Source organism: Lithobates pipiens, unplaced genomic scaffold, assembly GCF_037356315.1.
Source record: "Lithobates pipiens isolate NorthernLeopardFrog02 unplaced genomic scaffold, aLitPip1_a1.2 Scaffold_57, whole genome shotgun sequence".
Taxonomy (NCBI): Eukaryota; Metazoa; Chordata; class Amphibia; order Anura; family Ranidae; genus Lithobates; species Lithobates pipiens.
In genome coordinates, this window is record NW_027507879.1 from 1,398,778 (window position 1) to 1,423,315 (window position 24,538).

Here is a 24,538-nt window from a genome sequence, read left to right on the forward strand (position 1 = left end):
GCAGTGTTGCATGACCGCGCAGTTGTCATTCAAAATGTTGCAGCGCTGAAAGCTGAAAATTGGCCTGGGCAGGAACGGAGTGACCATGCCCTGTGGTTAAATAGTCTTGCAGGAGGCAAATATTTTTGCATTTCTGCGCTGCAATATTTTGTTTTCTTAAATTTTTAACACTGAAGAAATGACACTTTGCTACAATGTAAAGTAGTGAGTGTACAGCCTCGTATAACAGTGTAAATTTGCCGTCCCCTCAAAATAACTCAACACACAACCATTAATGTCCAAACCGCTGACAACAAAAAGCAAGTACACCCCTAAGTGAAAATGTCCAAATTGGGCCCAATTAGCCATTCTCCCACCCCCAGCCTGTCAGTGCTCAGACCATACGTCGCACACTGCATCAAATTGATCTGCATGGCTGTCGTCCCAGAAGGAAGCCTCTTCTAAAGATGATGCACAAGAAAGTCAGTTTGCTAAAGACAAGCAGACTAAGGAGATGGATTACTGGAACCATGTCCTGTGGTCTGAGGAGACCAAGATAAACTTGTTTGGTTCAGATGGTGTCAAGCGTGTGTGGTGGAAACCAGGTGAGGAGTACAAAGACAAGTGTGTCTTGCCTACAGTCAAGCATGGTGGTGGGGGTGTCATGGTCTGGGGCTGCATGAGTGCTGCCGGCACTGGGGGGCTACAGATCATTGAGGGGACCATGAATGCCAACATGTACTGTGAGGCTGGATTCACACCTATGGCATTTTTAGTGCTTTTTGCACAACAGAAAGTGTTCCACAGGAAACCATGATAAATGGACTGTAGAGCAAATGTGCAAAAAGCACTAAAAATGCATCTGTGTGAATCGAGCCTGACATACTGAAGCAGAGCATGATCCCCCCTCCTTCGGAGACTGGGCTGCAGGGCAGTATTCCAACATGATAATGAATCCAAACAAACCTCCAAGAAGACCACTGCCTTGCTAAAAAAGCTGAGGATAAAAGGTGGTGGACTGGCCAAGCATGTCTCCAGACCTAATCCCTATTGAGCATCTGTGGGGATCCTCAAACAGAAGGTGGAGGAGCGCAAGGTCTCCAACATCCACCAGCTCTGTGATGTCGTCATGGGAGGAGGGGAAGAGGACTCAAGAGGCAACCTGTGAAGCTCTGGTGACCTCCATGCCCAAGAGGGTTAAGGCAGTGCAGGAAAATAATGGTGGCCGCACAAAATATTGACGCTTTGGTAACAATTTGGACATTTTTCACTTAGGGGTGTACTCACTTTTGTTGCCAGCGGTTTAGACATTAATGGCTGTGTGTTGAGTTATTTTGAGGGGACAGCAAATGTACACTGTTATACAAGCTGTACACTCACTACTTTACAGTGTAGACAGGTGTCATTTCCTCAGTGTTGTCACATTTTTTTTTTTCTGGATTGAAAAAAAAAAAAAAAAAAAAAACACACCACAACACACAAAATCTGTTCCCAATGGTCAGATTAAAAAAAAACGAGGTTTACGTTGCATACATTTGCAAATACACGTGGAAGCCACACTGCCGTGTCAAGGCACCACTGATAACTGGTTATCACTCCTGTCTGTGTCCCCACAGGGCAGTTTCAACATTTCTATCCGCCCTGGTGACCACCGTCACTCCGACAGAAGGGAAATAGAAAATATTACAGTGGGGGGGGGGGGGGGGGATTTACAAAAGGAGGATGCGATGACAATGAAAAGGAGAGCTGCTTATTCCTGCTGTGACAACCTAGAACAGAGAGGTCACCCAACAACTGCCAGAGCAAAACTTTCATGGCAGGATTACCAGATAGTATTTTGATGAAAAAGATTTAAGATTATTGAAATAACTTACAAATTACATTAAAGTAAGGCTAAAAACAAAACTCCCCCCCCCCCCCCGATTTTGGATGGAGTCCACTGTGTCCTATTCAGGAGATCTCCCTTTACCTTCCTGTACCAAAACAGATAATAAAAAGGAAATTCTTCCAAATGGAGGAAAATCCCTGGCTCTGACCTGGACTAGTGCCCTCATTGGAGGATTTCCCTTCTATTCCTGTCCTGGTGACAACTCAAAAAATTGGATTTTTTTTTTTGTTTACTATCCGTGATCGGCCAAATCCAAGGGTGAATCTCCCTACAGGGGCCGGACAGCACTAAAAGCCTGAGCTGTATTACAATCACTCATCACCCCATTGAAAACTAAAAGAAAAAGAGGCAGCCCATACATTAGTCATTTTGTTTTGTTAAAGCAGCAGGTTGGACAAAAAGAAAAAATAAATGACCCAATTCCCCTTCCATACATTCAAGGTCTTTCCTGCTGTCGGAATACAAAGGCTTTGACAGCGGGAAAAACTTTGCCACCACAGAATACACTGATCAGCACTGCAGACTATACCCGGTGGCGCTGATCGTGCAGACATTTTTTTTTTCAGTCAGTCTGGCTCTACAGAAGTGGATTCACAGATTGACCTCTGCATAACCAACCTGCCCATACATGGATTTAAAATGTGGTTGGTCTCTGCTGAAGCGGCCAAATTTCAAACCATTACAGTATTGGCCAGCTTAGAACCCATCTTTTCTTCAGCCCTCTCCCCCCCCCCCCCCCCCCAAGAACACATCACCCTCTTTACAAAAGAAGCAGTTTAAAAAAAATGATAGAGAATAAATTATATATAGATATAGATGCAGCATCTGTCCCCGGCTCTAACACTGAGAACCAAGCAAACACTGCTGATCACCCAGTTCTCAGTGGGCAGAGAGCTGGTGACTGTCAGAAGTCTCTGCTCTGCCCCCACCCCTATGCCCACGCTCACTGGGCAGTGTGAGGGGTGGCTGGCTCAGGCTCTCAGTGGCTTGCCAAGAGGCTGATCCAGGTGGCAGTTTAGGGTTGCGAGTGGATCCCGACCATATTGTCATGATCATTCCCCAGCCTGGACCAGCTCTGCGACTTCAGCCCGCTATCTGCTGAAAATGGGTCACAGGGGTACAGAACAAACTGCACTCCTATGATCCACAGGAATACAGCCAAACTAGCTTAGGCTGTACTACGTAACCATTTTTGTGAGGCAGGAAACCCACTGCATGGGGGGAATCTTGTTTTTCCCCCGGAGTTCAGCTTTAAAGCCCATCTAGGAAATTAGGATTTTTAGCTTAGATGGGATTTTAGTAATTGGGTTACATATACACTAATTTATTGATGTTTGATTGACTACAGCATGAGTTTTAACCTTTTAACTCGAAATTAAGAAAAAAAAAAAAAAAAAAAAGAAGAATGCAAGTGATTCAGCGTCAATAAGCCAATCCTGCAGCATTTAATAACTCTGGGGAATAGATCGTCTATTTGCATTTGACCTTCAAGAGGTTTTACGATCAAGAAAATTGCTTTCTTGCTGCCGGCTTTTCATTTTATACACTAATAAAAGAGGAGCAAAATGTGCTGCATGTACAAAACATGGACACTGCTGGTGCGGATTAGAAGACATGGCAGAGCAGAGGGATTCCTCCGAGGAAATCGCATCTCCCTGCATCAGGAAGCTCCCAATTGGGGAGGAAGGCAAAAAAATTATTGATAAAAGGATTTTCAGTCTCGGGATACTTGAGACAAACAGCAGTCACAAGAAGTAACTTCCATCTTAGCCCAACACTTGTATCCAGAGCTTCTGTTTTACTGCGATACATTAAAATAGATCCCCTTTGAACGAACAGGTCAAAAAAATTAAAGTGGAACTCCAGCCACAGCTTTCTGGTCTGTAGTTTGTTTTGGAAACATTGAGAGCAGGTTCAAAATCTGTCAGGCTTTTATAGATGTGGCGATTTCCTCTTAGCCCTTGTACACACGGTCGGACATTCTGATGGAAAATGTCCGATCGGACCGTGTTGTCGGATAATCCGACCGTGTGTGGGCTTCATCTGACTTTTTCCGTCGGAATGTCCGACCAACAAAGTTTGAGAGCTGGATATAAAAATTTTACGGCAACATGATCCGATAGGACTTTGTCCGATCATTTGTAGAGAATTCCGATCGGACAAAGTGCCACGCATGCTCAGATCAAATTCCTAGACCAAAGCTATTGGCTACTAGCCTGAACGTAGTCCCATCGTAACGAAATAACGTCATCACGTTCTGAACAATCAGATTTTCCCACAACTTTGTCCGACCGTGTGTATGCAACACCAGTTTCGGACAAAATCCATCGGATTGTCCGACCCGTGTGTACAAGGGCTCAGTGTCGGTTCACACTGAGGCAGCACGACTTGCAGCGCGACTGCCTCAGGTGACCCGGACACGACTCGCAAAACGACTTCTCAATGCAAGTCGCCCCCAAAGTCCTATAGGAACATTTTTCTAAGTCGGAGCGACTTGTGTCGCTGCGATTAGGACGGTTCCATTGTACAGAATGGGACACGACTTGTCAGGCGGCTAAGTCACCTGACAAGTCATCCCAGTGTGAACCGACCCTTACTTCTTATGATATTATCTCCAAGACCCCGTTCACACTGGGGCACTTTGCAAGCGCTACATTGCTAAAAATACCGCCTTACAAAGCGCCCCAAAAGAGCTCCTGCTGTGTCTCCACTGGAGCGGTGCGCTGGCAGGACGCAAAAAAAAAAAAAAAATTACAAAAATAAAAAAGTCCTGCTAGCAGCATCTTTGGAGTGCTGAAGGAGCGGTGTTGTATACCGCTCCTGCCCATTGAAATCAATGGGGCAGCTCGGCTATACCGCCAGCAAAGCACTGCTGCAGCAGAACTTTGCGGGTGGTTTTAACCCTTTTTTGAGCCGCTAGCATAGGTTAAAAGCACCCTGAGGGAGAACAGAATCCTCCATCCACGCAAGCAAGGTGGGTGGAGGAATCCCCTCTGACATGTACAATGTATTCTGACCACATTGTCTGCAGCAACACAGAAGGTTTTCTACCTTTGTGAATTAAAGCAGAGTTCTACCCAAAACCGGGACTTGGGCTTTAAGTAATCGTGACCCCTTGACATGCCACATTTGGTACCAAGTTTTCACAGGTACCAAGCTCCCACTTCCTCTCGTGGCGCCGTGGCACAGAGTGGAAGTTTACCTCTCCTCCCCCCCCCCCCCTCCTTGCAATCTTCTGGGACATGTCACAGGTCCCAGAAGATTGCCCGGCCAATCAAAACATGCAGCGGGGCTCACGAATGCGCAGTGCGTGCCCGGCTGCGAAAGCCACAGGCGAGCGCCCACACTTCCCATGCCGGTGCCGCAGAGAGGAGAGGGAGAGTAACAAGACTTCGGGCAGCCGCATCGCTGGACAGGCGAGTTTTTTTAAAGTCAGACTTTTAAATGGGTGGAACTTCACTTTAAGACCCCTTTCACACTGAAGGCGTTTTTCACACGCTTTAGCGCTAAAAATAGCACCTGTAAAAAGCCTCATCTGCAATCCCAGTGTGAAAGCCCAAGTGTTTTCACACTGGTGTGCTGCGCTGGCAGGGCGTCAAAGAAAAAAAAATCCTGTAAGCAGCTTCTTTATAGCTCTTTAGTAGTGGTGAATACATCGCTCCTAAATCAATAGTCATCGCTGCCGAAGCGCCTCAGCAGCTGCACTTTGCGGGCGCTTATAACCCTTTATCCAGCCCCTAGCGGGGGTTAAAAGTGCCAAAAATAAATAAATAACCGCCGACGCCCGGGTGCTGGCAGTGTTATGCCGCGTACACGATCGGAATTCCGGCCAGCAAAAGACCGATGAGAGCTTTTCATCGGAAAATGCAACCGTGCGTAGGCTCCATCGGAATTTAGCTGTCCGAATTCCCGCCAGCCAAAAATTGATAGAAAGTGTTTTTTTTGTCGGGAAAATTGAGAACCTGCTATCGGTAATTCCGATTGTGTGTATGCAATTCCGACGAGACGGAAGCTATTGGCTACTGGCTATTTCCTTTTTCTAGTCCCGTCCTATGTGTTGTACATCACCGCATTCTAAACTATCAGAATTTGTGTGTAGGCAAGAGACAGCTTGAGCCGAATTCCATCGGTAAAACCATTAAAGCTTTTTCCGACGAGAATTCCGATCGTGTGTACACGGCAGAAAAGGGCTCCAAGGTATATAAAAAAAAAAAAAAAAAAAAAACCCTTTCTGCCTTTACAACCACTTTAAGCAGTTTTCTACATTCATTTGTTAACCTTTCCCAAATACAAATCTCTGCAGAAATATATGGTACAATACAAGACCGATATCCATCATACTGACAAGTGTACAGCTGGGTGTGGACTGTTCCGGGATGGCGCTGAAGATGGTAAATCTGAGTCAGTTCTCAGGGTCAGCCCATGTGTGAGTGAGCTCATGTCCTCACTTCTGCTTCATACAATGCAGACACCCTTTATAATAATAAACCTGTCATTAGAGAAATACAAGGGCTTGCCACTGCTGACCTCCATCCCAAAATTTAAGTTGTATGACCATTATGCCATCCAGATCGGGAAGGTCAGCAAAATATCAGTCTTTAATCTGCATGTATGTTCCAGGGCAAGCGATTTCAAGTATTAAAACAAAACAAACAAAAAAATAAAAATAAAAAAAAAAGAATAAGGCTCGGTTCACACAGGGGCGACTTCGCCGCCTGACAAGTCGCGCCCCGTTCTGTACTACGGAACCGTTCTAATAGGAGCGACTCAAGTCGCTCCGACTTAGAAAAAACGTTCCTGTACTACTTTTGCAGCGACTTGCATTGACTTCTATACAGAAGTCGTTTTGCAAGTCGCCGCTGAGGTCGCGGCGCTGCAAGTCGCGCCGCCTACTGTGTGAACCGAGCCTAAATCATAATGGCAGCTGCAATGTTTCTTGTGTGAGAAGTTTACGTCACACACATTATATATATATATATATATATATATATATATATATATATATATATATATATATATATATATATACACACACACACATACACATATACACACATATACACACACACATATACTATTTTATTTTACATAGCAGGTAAAATAAGTATTAATCACCTCACCATTTTTCTAAGTAAAAAATATTTCTAAAGTTGCTACTGACATGAAATTTTCACTACATGTCAGTAACAACCCATGCAATCCATACATACAAATAAAGCAAGACCAATAAATTCAGATATTTAAGAAGAACTACAGTCTGCTCACATAATTTGTAATAAAAACATCTTTGCTATTCTGAAGCTTCCCTCCAACCACTTTACATATTATATCTACACTGTGATTCTGTACTTGCCAAATATGCTGCAGAAATCTCCTTCCACTGAGTCTGGCTGCAGCCATTTTAACTGTGGGCAACTGAAGCTGCTGCCTGTTCACTTCCTGGATTTACACAGGAGTCACATCTCTAGTTCTGTAGCTCTCATTGGCTCTCTTATTGCTCATCCTCCTCCCTTCCTGGCAAACTATCATGCGGTGTGGATTTGATTTAAATCATTTTTTAAAGAGCAACTGTCATCTCTGCCCCGCAGCAGCGGCTCCTCCTCTGACCTGCTGTTGACTCACCGACATTCCCATTCATTTTAATGGAAAATGTTCACTTAGGGATGTACTCACTTATGTTGCCAGCGGTTTAGACATTAATGACTGCGAGTTATTTTGAGGGGACAGTTCAAGCTGTACACTCACTACTTTACATTGTAGCAAAGTGTCATTTCTTCAGTGTTGTCACATGAAAAAAATATAATAAAATATTTACAAAAATGTGAGGGGTGTACTCACTTTTGTGTCATACTGTATATTTACCTTAAAAATGGTGACGTGTTCAATACTTATTTTACCGGCTGCAAGTCGCACAATCAGGTGCCTTCATTTTGTTAAGAGCTGCGCAAACTGTTGGCGCTATACAAATCCTGAATAATAATACATTTGAACGGCGCAGTACAAGAAGCAAAGGGTATCAATCCACAGCAACCAATCAGAAGACTGGTAGGTAACATTTGACTGGTTGGTATTCATTTTGTGCTTTGCTGGAGAATTGATGGGTAAAAATTCAAATGTATTAGAAGTAATCATGGGTGGCTATCCTCCCTCGGCATGTCATAACTGGCAATGGAGGGGACAGGCATAGACATAGAAAGGCTCCCACTGACACATGGTTATCTCAATGCAGGGTGGGAACAACAGGTTATTCTTGTCTGTCTTAGATTATATTAAAGTAGCAGCCTTGCCTACCACAAGACCTGGTTACATTAAGGGTGCATGCACGCTTGAGAATGCACCTGCATCCGGATTACCCACGATCAGCTGGGACAAGTAGACTTCCAAGTGCCAATTACTTGCTTGTGATTGCTGCGTGTATTTATTACAGGCCCTCTATAGTGTCCGCAATTTACATAGAGCATATATATATATATATATATATATATATATATATATATATATATATATATATATATATATATATATATATATATATATATATATATATATATATATATATATATATATATATATATATAAAATCTCATTTTTTATATTCACATCAGTCCCTGACCCCAAGGAACTTACAATCTAAGGTCCCCAACTCGCATTCATAAAAACACATAATAGGGCCAATTTAGACGGGAGCCAATTAACCTACCAGCATATTTTTTGGGGTGTTGGAGGAAACCAGGAGTACCTGGAGGAAACTCACGCAAGCACAGGCAGAACATCCAAACTCCAGGCAGGTTGTGCCATGGTTGGGATATGAACCAATAACCCTAGTGCTACCAGGCAGAAGTAGACCTGCACAATTGATATAAAAAAAAAAAAAATCGCAATCTCGATTCAACCCCACTGACGATCTCTATTGCAGAGTTTGCCAATGCTTTCATTCATACAACAAGTGGAGAGACTTATCTGCTCACTCAGCTGTCAAAAGAAAAAACATCCAGGCAGTTTGCCAGGTTTTTAATATCAAACATTGTAACTAAGCTTCTGTCTTAGATCAAAAAAGGGATAAACTTTGGTTTGTAAAGAAAAATTATCTGGGCAGTCTGCCAAGTTTTTAAATGCATGAAGTTTAACCACTTAAAGTCTAAATCTTTTTCTGACACTTAAGTTAAAAATAAATATTTTTTGCTAAAAAATTACTTGGAACACCCAAACATATTTTAGCAGAGACCCTGGGGAATAAAATGGCAATTGCTGCAATATTTCATGTCACACTGTATTTGCCCAGCGGTCTTTCAAACGCAATTTTTTTGGGAAAAAATACCACTTCAAAATGAATAAAATAATAAAAAAAAATAAAAAATTGAGATTTTTATATTTTAGCCAGAATCATACAGTTTTAGGACCTCGCACGTTTCCCCCCCATCAACAGCCAGTGCTGACAGGGGAATCCCTCCTGCCGAGCAATTGTCTGAGATAAGACCTAGTGACAGCGATACTTGCAGGAGAATTCAGCAGGCTGGTTGTACCCCAAGTTGATCGATTGATACTCAAATCTGACATTTTATCACCCAACCACTGTCTCTGGTGTTGTAAACTGCCGCTACTGAAAAAAAGTTGTGTTACATGCTCACCCACTTTGGGATACACAACCAATGTGTTTGGTACTGAAAGGGCAAAATAAAGAAACTTTCCCTATAAAAAGGTGACGTTGGACGTTTTATAAAAGTTCTACTGCCTGCTGAATATTTATGTTAAATCTGTTCTTATTGTATATAAACAAAGCAAGAAATAAATGCAGTACTTCCCGCACATCAAAATATAAAAAGTACAAACAAGACAGACTTTGGTGTTACAAAATATATAACCAAAAGCACAAAGCCCATTGATTAACCACTTCAGCCCTAGAAGGTTTTACCCCTTTAATGACCAGAGCATTTTTTGCAATACAGCACTGCGTCATTTTAACTGACACAATTGCGCGGTTGTGCGACATTGTACCCAAACAAAATTGATGTCCTTTTCTTGCCACAAATAGAGCTTTCTTTTGATGGCATTTGATCACCTCTGTGGTTGTGTGTGCTATACAAAACAAAAGCAATATTTTTTACTTTTCGCTATAATACCACAAAAAAATTTATAATATATATATATTTTTTTTTTTTTTTCTTCCTCAATTTAGGCCAATAAGTATTCTATTTATTTATTTTTTAAACCAAAAATCATTGCAATAAGCGTATAGATTGGTTTGCGCAAAAGTTATCACGTCTACAAAACAGGGGATAGATTTACGGCATTTTTTTTTTCCTTTATAAGTAATGGCGGAGATCTGCGATTTTTATGACAGATCAGACACTTGACACCATTGGCACTTATACAGCTCCCAGTGCTATACAAATGCACCGATTACTGTGTAAATGTCACTGACAGGAAAGGAGTTAAAAACTAGAGGGCAATCAAGGGGTTAAGTGTGTTCCCTGGCCGTGTTCTAACTGTAGGGGGGGTGAGCTCACTAGAACATGACAGATCACTGCTCCCAATCACTGGGAGCAGTAGTTCCCTGTCATGTTGCTAGGCAGAACAGGGAAATGCCTTGTTCCCCCGTTTTGCCTCTCCATGCCACCAGCAGACATAAGAGTCCGTGGGACCCATGGGTACACTCCCACGGCGTGCCCGCTGGCCGCCGACGTAGAGACGTACGGGTACGTAATTTTCCATACCCGTGCCGCTTTTGCCAACATATATCGCCGTGATCACTTGAATTGATCATAGTGGACGATTCACTTATCAACATAAAAAAAAATGAGCAGCTGTCCCCTTGCACAGCAGGACCAATTCCTCCAATGTAAAGCAGCCTTCTGCTCTGTTCCATTTGACTCCATGACGTTTGAAAGAAATGTGTAGCGCAGCATATAGTTTACAGAACAATAGGCAACACACAAGGTAACAAGTGCACTGCTGCCAGCCCTGTGCTTTGGAATCAGATACAATGTAACAAGCAGGCTTGATCATAGAATATTCATTGCTGTTCACATGCTTTCTATGAAGCGAGATTTGTTAGCCAACACATGAAACATTGAACTTTTGTACAACACTGAACATGATCAGACTATGCGGTCGAATTTTCTACCAATTCAAATAACTTATTTCACTACTTTAAGTTCTTTCAGGTAAACATTTAACATCCAACTCAATTTGGTCTGGCAGTCTTTAAAGTGGTTGTAAACCCTTACACCCAACTTTGACCTACAGGTAAGCCTAGATTAAGGGTTACCTGTAGGTCCAAGAAATATCTCCTAAACCTATATGGTATAGGAGATATTTGCCGAAAAAAAACAGGCACCGCTGTCTATGCACCGAGCGCGCCGCGGTCAACGGCAATATGCCGCGAGTGGCGGCTCCCGTTCGCATGCGCGGGAGTGACGTCATCGCGGCTTCGCCGAATGACAGCGGCGGAGCAGCGAGACCCACCGAGAAGATGGATGCGCCGGACTACAGGGGACAGCGGTGACTTCGCTGGCTCCTGTGTCAGGTAAGTGACACATAATGGACTACGATGCGATGCGATGCGATGCATAGTAGTCCATTATGCTTTACCTTTGCAGGGAATGAAAGAGGAAGTAAACTCATCAGGGTTTACTTCCTCTTTAATGTGGTTGTAAACTGCGTTACACCACTTTTATCTACAGGCAAGCCTATATTATAAGGCTTACCTCTACTCTAGGTACTGGAAGGAGGTAAGGTTTAGGAGATATCGCCGACATCATCAGCGCATGCGCACTGAAGAGAGGGCACAATCATGTCGTTTCTAAAAGGGCCTGTGCCGTGACCGGTGGCTCTCACACGCATGCGTGGGAATGACGTCACGCGACTCTGGGCAGATATGAAGCCGAAGTCCACAGCCTCTGAAGGAAGAGGGGTAAAGATGATGGATGTGGCCATAAGCGGAGGACATCTCAGGCTTCATTTGCAGGTAAGTGCAATATAATATATACTAGCCTATTATGCTTTTACTTTGCAGGGGAAAAAGGGGGAAGTAAAACCCATCTCAGGGTTTACTTACCCTTTAAAAGGGGAGCTCCACCCACAAGGGGAAGTTCCACTTTAAGACCTCCTCCCCGGCTACTGTTTCTGAAATATCGGGGGGGGAGGTACCAGATTTTGACAGGTACATGCTCCCACTTCTGTTACCTTAGGTGTTTGAAGTTCTCCTTCCCCCCTCCCTAAGATTTTGGGACCAGGTCACAGAGGCTCGAGATATACAGTATATACAGCATTTTCCACATGCATTTTGGTTGGTCTACAAACGGTAATCTGCAAGATCCTGACAGCGTCATATATGTAAATGTAAGGGTGTGGCGCTTCCAGCACATGTAGATACGACAAGGCTGTACATTTTCTTAGTATTGGGCGGAAAAAATTTTTTTTTTATTAAAAGCACTGCAGTTCAAACAATAACGCAATTAGGGTATCGTGAGAAAAGCGTTGAATAGAGGCCTTTGTGAGTAGATCACCAGAAAACACAATTGATCTCTTGCTCTCTCCAGTATAAAGGAGTGCTCTCTAATAGACGTCTCCTGATCTGACAAGGGTATTGTGCTGCGTAATAATTCAATAATGCAGCAATGCAGCTGGCTACGTAGAAACAGCCGCATAAAGAATATACTGAGCTATTAAAAGTCTGAAAAAGAACTGTGTGGTTAAACTCATTTACCCTTTCACAGCATTGGCCCTCTGAAGAACGATCTGTGGTGGAGAAGAAGACGTTTGGCAGGCGATGAGATGCTATGTTGCCTCCTCGCACCCATTTTTATCCCCCCAAAAAAAAAAAAAAAAAAAAAAAGTAGTCTGCACCACACCGCCACTACCATGTGCCCTGCAGCAGCGCAGCCCCTTTAACTTGAATGGTAAGAGCACCCAGACTGTATAGCCAGCATGTAGCAGCATTAGACCAGTCAAGTGGGGTCACCCCCCCCAAAAAAAAAAAAAAGTCAGCAGCTACAAATACTGCAGCTGCTGACTTTTAATAATCAGACACTTACCTGTCCCAGGGTCCAGCGATACGGGGGAACGAAGCCCCCCCCCCCTTGCGGCGCCGTCATTCGTACTGTGGGCCCCCGGCTGTGGCTTCACAGCCAGACACCCACTGCGCATGCACGAGCGGCGCAGGGCGCCGTGATATGCCGCGCAGTCACCTGGGACATGTGACAGGTCCCAGGTGACTGTGTGGCGCGAGGGGAAGTGATGTCTCCAGCCCGGGCAAGGAAGAAGGCAGACTATGAGGGACCCCCTAGAAACAGGTATTTAAAGGGGAGTAAAACTATTTTTTTTTCCATTTATTTATTTATTTATTTATTTTTTACGAATTTTAAACATTTGTTTATTAAGTCCTGGCAGAGGTATGTACTACACCGAAGTCAAGCGAATGTAAATCCCAACCCCCCCCCCCCCCCACCTAGGATCATACAATACGCAAGATGCAGCCAGTCCACGTCAGGGTCCGATCTCACTAGTAGGAGCATGCACACAGGACATCTTTCTAGGAGCCTATACAGTCGTGGTGTTCTTACCACCTGTGATGTCCCACGCTTGTAAGTGCAACACATATACTCGCGGCCACTTTATTATTAGGTAAACCTTGCTAGTACCGGGTTGAACCCGTTGTTGCCTTCAGAACTGCCTAAATTCTTTGTGACATAGATTCAAGAAGGTGTTGGAAACATTCTTCAGAGATTGCTGCAGATTTGCCAGCTGCACATTCCTGATGTGAATCTCCAGTTTCACCACATCCCAAAAGGTGCTCCACTGGATGGAGATCTGGCGAGTGTGGAGGCCATTGGAGTACAGTGACCTCATTGTCATGTTCAAGGAACCAAATTTGAGAAGATTTGGGCTTTGTGGCATTATCCTGCTAGAAGGAGCCATCAGAAGATGGGTACATTGTAGTCATAAAGAGATGGAGATGGTCACCAACAATACTCCGGTAGGTCGTGGCGTTTAAATGATTCTCAATTGGTACCAAGGGGCCCAAAGTGTGAAGAAAAAAAAAATCTCCCCCACCATTACACCACCACCAGCCTGAACCATTGATACAAGGTAATCCATGCTTTCATTCTAACCCTACCATCTGAATGTCGCAGCTGAAATCAAGACTCAGACCAGGCAATCATTTCCCAATCTTTTATTGTCCAATTTTGGTGAGCCTGTGCGAATTGTAGCCTTAGGTTTTTTGTTCTTAGCTGATAGGAGTTGCCCCCAGTGTGGTCTTCTACAGTTGTGTTCGTCCACACAACTGCTGCTCACTTTCTCTATTTTGGACCCGTCTATGTAAACCCGAGAGATGGTTGTGCGTGAAAATCCCAGTAGATCAGCAGTTTTTGTTGCTGTCTGGCACCAACAACCATAAACGCGCTCAAAGTCACTTAAAGTGGTTGTAAACCCTTACAACCAACTTTGACCTACAGCTAAGCCTAGGTTAAGGCTTACCTGTAGGTCCAAGAAATATCTCCTAAACCTACACGGTTTAGGAGATATTTGCTGAAAGACAGGCACCGCTGTCTACGGCACATGCGCCGTAGACAGCGGCGCGCAGGCGCACTGAGCGTGCCTCGGTCAACAGCAATATGCCGCGAGTGGCGGCTCCCGTGCACATGCGCGGGAGTGACGCCTTCGCCGAATGACAGCGGCGGAGCAACGAGACCCACCAAGAAGATGGATGCGCCGGACTACAGGGGACAGCGGTGAATTCGCTGGCTCCTGTGTCAGGTAAGTGACACATAATGGACTACTATGCGATGCGATGCATAGTAGTCCATTATGCTTTACCTTTGCAGGGAATCAAAGAGGAAGTAAACTCATCAGGATTTACTTCCTCTAAGCCCCACACGATCAGATTTTCTGCTGATTTTTTTCCTTCAGATTTACCAAAAGCAAGTAGTAGAAGGGCCTGACTGATTGCATACAAATTGAAAGGTTTGACCTCATATTATATGGTTTTGGTAAATCTGAAGGGAAAAAATAAAATCATCAGCAGAAAAATCTGATATTGTGTATGGGACTTAACTCCTTATCTCCCTCACTCCTCCAGCAGGCCGCACTCTTCCCTCGGGGGTTGTGGGACAGCGCACGGCATCATAGTTACATAGTTAGTAAGGTTGAATAAAGACACCAGTCCATCCAGTTCAACCTGAGTGTCTGCAATTGTCCCTAACCCTGTACATTGCAAACTCACATCGGTCCCTACACTCAAGGAGCCCACAATCCAAGGTCCTCATTCATATACTAGGGTCAATTTGGGACAGAAGCCAATTAACCTACCTGCATGTCTTTGGGGTGCGGGAGGAAACCGGAGTACCCGGAGGAAACCCATGCAGGCACAAGGAGAACATGCAAACTCCAGGCAGGTAGTGTCGTGGTTGGGATTCGAAACAGTGACCCTTTTTACTGCTAGGTGAGACTGCTAACCACTACACCACTGTGCCGCCAATGCTGGTTCTGCACTGTACATGATGGCATCAAAGTGCCAAAGAGAAGCAGCTTTAGGGGGCCAGGCCCACAGAAGAATGCCCATGAGATCAAGGGATAAGGTAGTAAAACTGCTCTTTAACAGTACCTTAGACAAAAGACAACGTACCCCTCACCACGTGGAAAAAGCCTCACTTACAAAATCGGTCGTTTTGAATATTTCCAGCTGCCTTTTGTTGCTTTACAACAGGGATATGCAATTAGCGGACCTCCAGCTGTTGCAAAACTACAAGTCCCATCATGCCTCTGCCTCTGGGTGTCATGCTTGTGGCTGTCAGAGTCTTGCTATGCCTTATGGGATTTGTAGTTCTGCAACAGCTGCAGGTCCGCTAATTGCATATCCCTGCTCTACAACAACAAATATTAACAGATTTACAGTAGAATATTTGCAAATAATAATATGCAAGAAATGATATCCCAATAAATCCAAAAAGAGCAAGCTGCACACTGAGAACAAGCAACTCCTAAATCAATGGTTAAAAAAAAAAAAAAAAAAAAAAAAAAAAAAAAAAAAAAAAAAAAAAAAGGTACAACTAGCCAGACCTAATTGCTATGTGTGTAATACAAAGCTTGAAATGACATCTAATAACAGCCATTAATCCACCAAGCCGTACAAAGTCCGCTGCTCACAATTGTCGTGTCAATCAAGAAGCAGAAAATATGACTTAATTGGTCACCGCTACCCACAGGAACCCCCAAGTATAGAACTCTGCATCGCTTCTGTATATCACAATGCCCTGAAAGCCTTGGCATGGCTTGAATACTGATGTGGGCATGACGAGAGTTCAATTTTGTATGCTTTTCAGGTTCCTTGCAATCCACAGAGTCAGACTGTAGTGATGTACGTCTTTGTTGCCAGGCTCTTTGTTAGAAGCAGCAGCACTGTGCCCAGATGCATTGCTGTCAGGGCGTGTCACCGAGGACCAGGCCCTGATGTTGCTGCCATAATAATTCTGTGCAATCCAATACGGCAGGTTATGTATATGCCCATGCATCCCAACATGGGATTACATTACAGATATAATGATTATGATTTTGCCGACAATGACATGCAGAGTGTAGGTCTAAACACGTAGTTTATTAAAGTCACATTCGCTAGTGGATTCTCACTGGTTGCTATGGGTTAATGCAACCTGGGCAGATATAAAAGCCACAATAATATGCATCAGTGGCTTCACTAGGGTTGGTGCCACCTGATGCGATAAAACATAGTATGACTCCACCACCCCCCCCCCCCCCTTATTTTCTCCCAGCATTGGAGCTCATTGCGGACCTCAATAAGGACTGCAGGCCCTCTCACCAGACCCAGCGAAACCGCAGCAAGCAGTGATCCCTCCAGCTGGACATTCGCTCACTCTGGGTTGCCCGGGCAGACGCTGGTAGTGTGGCACGTCTGTACCCGGGGCAGTGGCTCAGTCTCACTCTCTGGTGGTGCTGGGCAGCGTTGATCTCTGGCTTCCCCCAGCTCGTGCTCTAGTGGTACTTTTTCTGCCACTAGATGTCCTCGGTCTGATGAGCAGCATCATACAGCCGACTTCCTCTGAGCCAATGTCTATCACAGGGGTAGGGAACCTCGGCTCTCCAGCTGTTTTGAAACTACAAGTCCCATGAGACATTGCAAGACCCCAACAATCACAGGCATGATTCCTAGAGGCAGAGGCATGATGGGAATTTGTAGTTTCAAAACAGCTGGAGAGCCGAGGTTCCCTACCCCCGGTCTATCAGGACCCACCTCAGCCTTTGACTGGACAGTGAAAGGAGAATCAACATAGTAGTGAGCTTCTCTCTCCATCATTGTGCCCTCTTCTCCACAAAAGGATTGGCATCTTGTTATGCTTCCTCCTATCACACTCCTGCCCTGCTGTAGAGAGGAATGTAAGAGGCTGATACCCGGTTAAATTCAGGTACCTTAACTATTTTAAAAAAAAATTATATTATATTTATTTCAGTGGCATTGCTATGGGGGTAGGGACTGCCATCAGGTGACATGATCAAGGAAGCAGTTGTAGCGGGTGCTGTCCAGCCCTCCCCTTCCATCAGTGAAGTGGTGACAGCGGACTCTTGTTTTTTTTTTTCCCCCCCTGCTCAGTCCGCCAGAGAACTCGGCAGCGGCACTGTGACGGGAGAGGTGAGCTGCGGCTGTCAGTGTTTCCCCCACTCGCACCCCCTTTCTCTTGTTGCGGGAAAAAGAGAGTAGCTCTCATCAGGTTTGCCGCCCGCTCTGTTTCCCTCCCTACTGGCTACAGCAGCGGGCAAATCAGAAGAGACTAGGGGGGGCATCATGGGACATGTAGTCCTTGAAGATTGGCGGCCCCCTTGTTGTATACAGGGAGCAGACTACAGCCCACAGCATGTACTCTGCTGGGGGAGGGAGAGGGATCAGTGTCTGAATGGACACAGGGAGCTGTGACTCGGCTCAGGTGCCCCAATAGCAAGCCGCTTACTGTGGGGGCACTCAGCAGGAGGGAGGGGCCAGAAGCGCCAAAGAGGGACCCGAGAAGAAAGAGGATCTGGGTTGCTTTGTAAATCCACTACACAGAGCAGGTAAGTAACATAACATGTTCAGTGTTTTTTTTTTTGTTTTTTTTTCTTAAAAAGGGGAGAGACTTTAGTATCACTTCAAATGTCCAATATAGTGCAACAAAATCAACTCTTTACGTCATACACATATTGTAACCATTTAACAAAAATCCCTCATTCTAGGATTAAAAATGTAAAAAATAAAAATAAAAAAAAAATAAAATAAAAAATAGTTGAAAAAACGATGCAGATATTGGGTCAATGGCTTCTGAGAATACAGAGTATTATATTTATGAATAATTTTATTTTTTTCTTAATATACCTGAAAACTGGGGGGGGGGGGGGGGGGGGGGAACGTTGCGTTTCCCACAGCAAAAGAGGAGGACCGATTCCCAGCACAGTCAGCAAATCACATCACTATTTTCTGTGTCACATCGATTCACTGGACTACAAACAGTGGCAGCTAGTGCACAAACTGGGAAAAAAATTTTTTTTATATATATACACACACACACACACACACACACACAGCAACCCATGTCCCCCCTGCCACTTACCCAGTCTCGTGGGGAAGTGGGTGACGGTGGGGGCAGCCTATGGCTCTAATCAGGTACTTCAAAAACAGTGGCGGCCATGAATATATTCATGCAATGCATGAATCTATCTATTGACAAAATAGGGGGTGGCTGGAGAGAGGGGGCGGCACCACCGACTACATATAAAACATCATCCTACTGAGGCTCTTCCTGTAAGATGCCACCTCCACTGCAGAAACAAGCCTGAAAACAAGCTAGACCGGCAGAATTGTGCAATGCAATAGGTCCCAACAAATTCACTGTGCAAAACCACCACCTAGAGTCATTGCAGTAGACTGTTTAGAGATCTGTGTCCATTCCCCCACTCAGGTATCAAATTACACTCAGCTTCCTGCTCTATGCTGTGCAGTGTGTGACATCAGAATACCGCCTCTCTCTTCTGAAGCCCAGAGATGCTGTGTAAAATGTGTGCTTTAGGAGGCTGTAGAGAAGAGAAGACTGCAGCTAGACACATATGTAGGAGGATATGTTTAATCTCTGTATCACCCGAGACAAGTCACTTTACTAGGTATAAAGGAGGTTTACAACCACTTTAAATCTGCATAAAGCAATGTAGGCTTGATGCTAGGGAACACATAAAACTTGTTTTCTATAGATATGTCCTAATGACACCACCACGCTGCAAACGGGGAGGGCTGCTGTGCAAAAAAATTAAAATAAATAAATAAACCAGATACGACAAACCCCGCCACCTTGGTCGAGGCGGCCGTGGTGAAGTCGTTGGAGGCGCTACAATTTTTACTTTTTCGTGGCCCAAAAGCCCCGTACCAGTTGACCCCCTCCATGCGCACTACGCTTCGTGCTTGGAGGGTGGGACTTCAACTTGAGAAGTATCCTAAAAATGCAATTTCCCCGGCTGCCCCCTTGTGGTTAAACCCCACCTTAGAGCATTTTTACAATTTGCCTGAGCCACACGCTTGGACTAAATTCAACATTAAAAAGGTGGTCCAGGTGATCTCCAATCAATCTCTGGCCCCATTTCCTAAACTGATCTCCGACTTCAACACTCCTCAGAGTTATTTTTTTAGATACCTTCAACTTTCCCACGCCTTCAGTCATCAATTCTCCAACCCCCCGATCCAGATCATCCAATCCACCCTGGAGGACCTCCTCAGGTCTGGATGCGCACAAAAGCCCACCTCTCGCCTCTACTCTCATTTGGTGCTGACTTCCCTCCCCTCTCTGGAAAAACTTAGGAACAAGTGGCTACACGACATACCTGACTTTGATAATGATGACTGGGACGACGTATGGGACTTCCCTTTTAGATCCCTGGTCTCCCTGAGAGACCGCCTAATACAATTTAAAATGGTCCACCGTGCATATTTCACCCCGCATAGGCTGCACAAAATGAACCCCGCCTCCCCCCCCGGCTGCTGGCGATGTGGAGAGATACCAGGGGATTTCACCCACATTTTTTGGACCTGCCCACCCATTGTTGACTATTGGAAAGAGATACTACAGGTCATCTCACAGGTCACCACCATATCGCTCCAACCCTCCATGGCAATATGTATACTGGGCCTGGTGGAGGAACTAGTTCCCACTGTGGCTAGCCGCACTCTGGTCGGACTGCTCCTCTTTTATGCCCGCAAAGCCATAGCCCTTAGCTGGCGTAAGCCCACTCCTCCTCCTCTATCTTTGTGGAAACAACTAGTTAACAGTAGCCTGCCCCTGTACAAGGATTGTTACTCTAATAGGGGTTGCCCCCGCAAATATGATAAGGTTTGGTCCAAATGGCTGGCAGATCCCTCCACAGCCTCTGACTTGCACCCTTCTTAACCTGATATTTTCCTCCAAAAATAGGAACATGCCATTGTGAATGTAATTGTATTTTGGTGATGGATGCTCTGGGCCCACTGACATCATCCTGCCCACAAATGCCACCTGCGGGAACCATTATGAGGTCTCTGGCCCACTGTTATGATGCACGTAACTGTTTGCCTCTTCTCATGTCTTTGTAGATACCGAAGTCCACTCTAGTCGTGACCAATGTTTGTTGTTTGTTTTTTGTTTGTTTTTTGTTCAATGGTTTAAAACTCAATAAACAGATTTTCCAAAAAAAAAATAAATAAATAAATCGGGGGAGGGCTGCTGTGCTAAAAAAACGGAGGAGGGCTGCTGTGCTAAAAAAACGGAGGAGGGCTGCTGTGCTAAAAAAAAAAAAAAAAACGGAGGAGGGCTGCTGTGCTAAAAAAAAAAAAAAATAAATAAAAAAAAAAAAAAAAACGGAGGAGGGCTGCTGTGCAATGCATAAAAATTGACCAATTCTGTGTAGTTTCAAACTACACCTAACCTCAAGTCAGTGCATCTTGTTGCACCGCAGCTCTACTGAATAAAATGTAATTTTGTGATATTTCAATAAAGAAAAAATAAATAGTAAAAGTAAACAGTACATTGCATTAGCAAAATGCACCACCCCTTGTCTTTACACAATAGACACCAGCTTACATACTAAAAATGGTGCGTCTTAAGGCTGGTACACACAGGCAGATATCAGCTGGTATTGACCAATTAAAGAAACCAGCCGACATTCGACCAGTGTGTACAGCAGCCTGTCTAGCTTGTGGCATGAGCATGCTAAAAAAAATAATAATAATAATATATATATCTGGGGGGGGGGGTGTTAGTCCCCCTGTTAGAACACAATAGCTCAAGCAGGGAGATCAATGATGTACTAAAATCCCATACTTAGTACAGTGAGCTTCTCAGTTTTTTTTCAACCCGCTGGGTTAAACAAAAAAATAAAAAAATTGAGAACTGCAAACCTGCGCTTTGCTTCCAGTTACACGAATAGTAAAAGGACTCCAGGAGACATCCAGGCTACATAGTAACTATCGCTATATCCTATGGCGTTCACTGCAGTTCTTTGTGCCGTATGTGCCATGGATTCCTGGCTGTGCTCTGCAATATTCCAGATCGTTCCCGTGGGTTGCCTGTGAGAGAAGCAGGGAGGGGATTGGAGCCTGGCACTGCCTAGACACAATGCATAGGGGGGTGAGGACTGCAATAGTGATAGAGAGATCAGTGTGACGCAGCTTTATCCCCCCCAGAGGGGAGTGACAAGACACAAATCACAGTGCCTGGATAAAAAAAAGCACAACCCATCACTGCAATTACCATGTGTCAGGGGAGCGCAGGAGGAGCCGCAGCTTCATAACAAGGCAGAGTCTCCTCATTGGACGAGGACAGGTGACTCAACAATAGAAGAGAGCCAGGTGAGAAAAGGACTCACCTGGGCGCTGATCCACCTGTTCTCATCAGAGATCTGCTATGCAAGTACCGCAGGGAGGCACAAGTCATATATAAAAAGACAGAGAGCTTAACAAAAATAAACAAAAGCAGAATCTTTATCAAAATGCAAGATGTGCTTATTCTGTAAACCCTCATGTTAAAAAGCACAGTAACATTAGCCATTTCAGCTCCAGAAGATTTACCCCCCCCCATTCCTGACCAGGCCATTTATTGCTATACGGCACTGCGTTATTTTAACTGACATTTGCGCAATCATGTGACACTGTACCCAAATAAAAAAAAATAAAAAAATGTGTCCCCAGTTTACCCCACAAATAGAGCTTTCTTTTAGTGGCATTTGATCACCTCTGAGTTTTTTTTTGAAATTTAAACAAAAAAAAATTAAAATAAAAAACATGGACTAACAATGAGAAAAAAAAAAAAAAACACAATATCATTTACTTTCTGCTGTAAAACATTACATGAAAAACAAACAATGTACAAAAAATTAAAAAATAAATCTAATTTCTTTATCAATTTAGGCCAATATGTATTCTGCAAAAAAAAATAAAAAAATCCCAATGAGCGTATATTGATTGGTTCACGCAAAAGTTAGTGTCTACAAACTATGAGTTATATTAATGGAGTTTTTTATTTTATTTTTTTTCTTACTAGTAATGGCAGCAGTCAGTGACTTATAGCAGAACTGCGACAGACAAATTGGACACTGACACTTTGAGGACTAGCGACATTATAGTGACCAGTGCTAAAAATATGCACTGTCACTGTACTAATGACACTGGCTGGGAATGGGTTATCAGGGGGCGATCAAAAGGTTAACTGTGTGCCTAGCTGATGCTTTACTACTGTGGGGGGAGGTGCTTTTACTAGGGGAAGGCATAGATTTGCGCCCCTCTTTGCAGAAATGCAGGATCCATGCCTTCCTGCTGCAGCAGCACCAGCATCAGCACCAGCATCTCCTGCAGCAGCACCACCTCCACCATCAACTGTCCCTTGTGCTGCTGTCTGGTCTTAGTCGAAACTGAAAGTACTCTGTCCCGTCTTTTTTTTTTTAAAGTGCTGTATAAACTAATAATCACCACCACCACCATCAGCAGCATCACCATCATCTCCTGCAGCTGCACCACCACCATCACCACCACCTCCTGCAGCAGCAGCATCACCATCATCACCTCCTGCAGCAGCAGCATCCCCACCACCACCATCATCATCACCTCCTGCAGCAGCAGCATCCCCACCACCACCATCATCATCACCTCCTGCAGCAGCAGCATCCCCACCACCACCATCATCATCACCTCCTGCAGCAGCAGCATCCCCACCACCACCATCATCATCACCTCCTGCAGCAGCAGCATCCCCACCACCACCATCATCATCACCTCCTGCAGCAGCAGCATCCCCACCACCACCATCATCATCACCTCCTGCAGCAGCAGCATCCCCACCACCACCATCATCATCACCTCCTGCAGCAGCAGCATCCCCACCACCACCATCATCATCATCACCTCCTGCAGCAGCAGCATCCCCACCACCACCATCATCATCATCACCTCCTGCAGCAGCAGCATCCCCACCACCACCATCATCATCACCTCCTGCAGCAGCAGCATCCCCACCACCACCATCATCATCATCATCATCACCTCCTGCAGCAGCAGCAGCATCACCACCACCACCATCATCATCATCACCTCCTGCAGCAGCAGCATCCCCACCACCACCATCATCATCATCACCTCCTGCAGCAGCAGCATCCCCACCACCACCACCATCATCACCTCCTGCAGCAGCAGCATCCCCACCACCACCATCATCATCATCACCTCCTGCAGCAGCAGCAGCATCACCACCACCACCATCATCATCACCTCCTGCAGCAGCAGCATCCCCACCACCACCATCATCATCACCTCCTGCAGCAGCAGCATCCCCACCACCACCATCATCATCACCTCCTGCAGCAGCAGCATCCCCACCACCACCATCATCATCATCACCTCCTGCAGCAGCATCCCCACCACCACCATCATCATCACCTCCTGCAGCAGCAGCATCCCCACCACCACCATCATCATCACCTCCTGCAGCAGCAGCATCCCCACCACCACCATCATCATCATCACCTCCTGCAGCAGCATCACCACCACCACCACCATCATCATCATCACCTCCTGCAGCAGCAGCAGCATCATCACCTCCTGCAGCAGCAGCATCCCCACCACCACCATCATCATCATCACCTCCTGCAGCAGCATCACCACCACCACCATCATCATCATCACCTCCTGCAGCAGCAGCAGCATCATCACCACCACCATCATCATCATCACCTCCTGCAGCAGCAGCATCACCATCATCACCATCACCATCACCATCACCATCACCACCTCCTGCAGCAGCAGCATCACCACCATCATCACCTCCTGCAGCAGCAGCATCATCGCCTGGGTGGATTTGATTTAAATCACTAGTAAAAGACTTGAATTAAATCAACTGGATGTAAAGCAACATTTTTAAAGAGAAAATGTCATCTCTTTCCCGCAGCGGCTCCTCCTCTGACCTGCTGTTGAGTCACCGACAGTCCCATTCACCTTAATGTGACGGCTGGTGATGCAGCGGCGACACAACAAGGGGAGAGACGTGGCGGCAGCAGGTGAGTGGATGCCCACTAACAGCCATGATGGATCTGAAATGACAGGTGCTCCTTAAAATGTAAAGACTTATTCTGGCAGGTAGTTAGAATCTTTAATAGTTGCAAATAAAATGGTTTCCTATT

At 45.0% G+C, this 24,538-nt stretch overlaps 1 protein-coding gene across 2 annotated transcripts in view; it reads right to left on the bottom strand.

Moving 5' to 3' along the window:
• KLC1 (kinesin light chain 1) overlaps nt 1–24,538 on the bottom strand; it is a 158,759-nt gene that overhangs the window by 123,452 nt on the left and 10,769 nt on the right. Inside the window, exon 1 of one of the 2 annotated variants that reach the window (XM_077467585.1) lies at nt 21,270–21,489. The exons of the other annotated variant lie outside the window; for it this stretch is intronic. The gene's annotated coding sequence lies outside the window, so the exon portion shown is untranslated. Of the gene's footprint in view, nt 1–21,269; nt 21,490–24,538 lie in introns of those variants that run through there. 2 annotated transcript variants of the gene reach the window in all.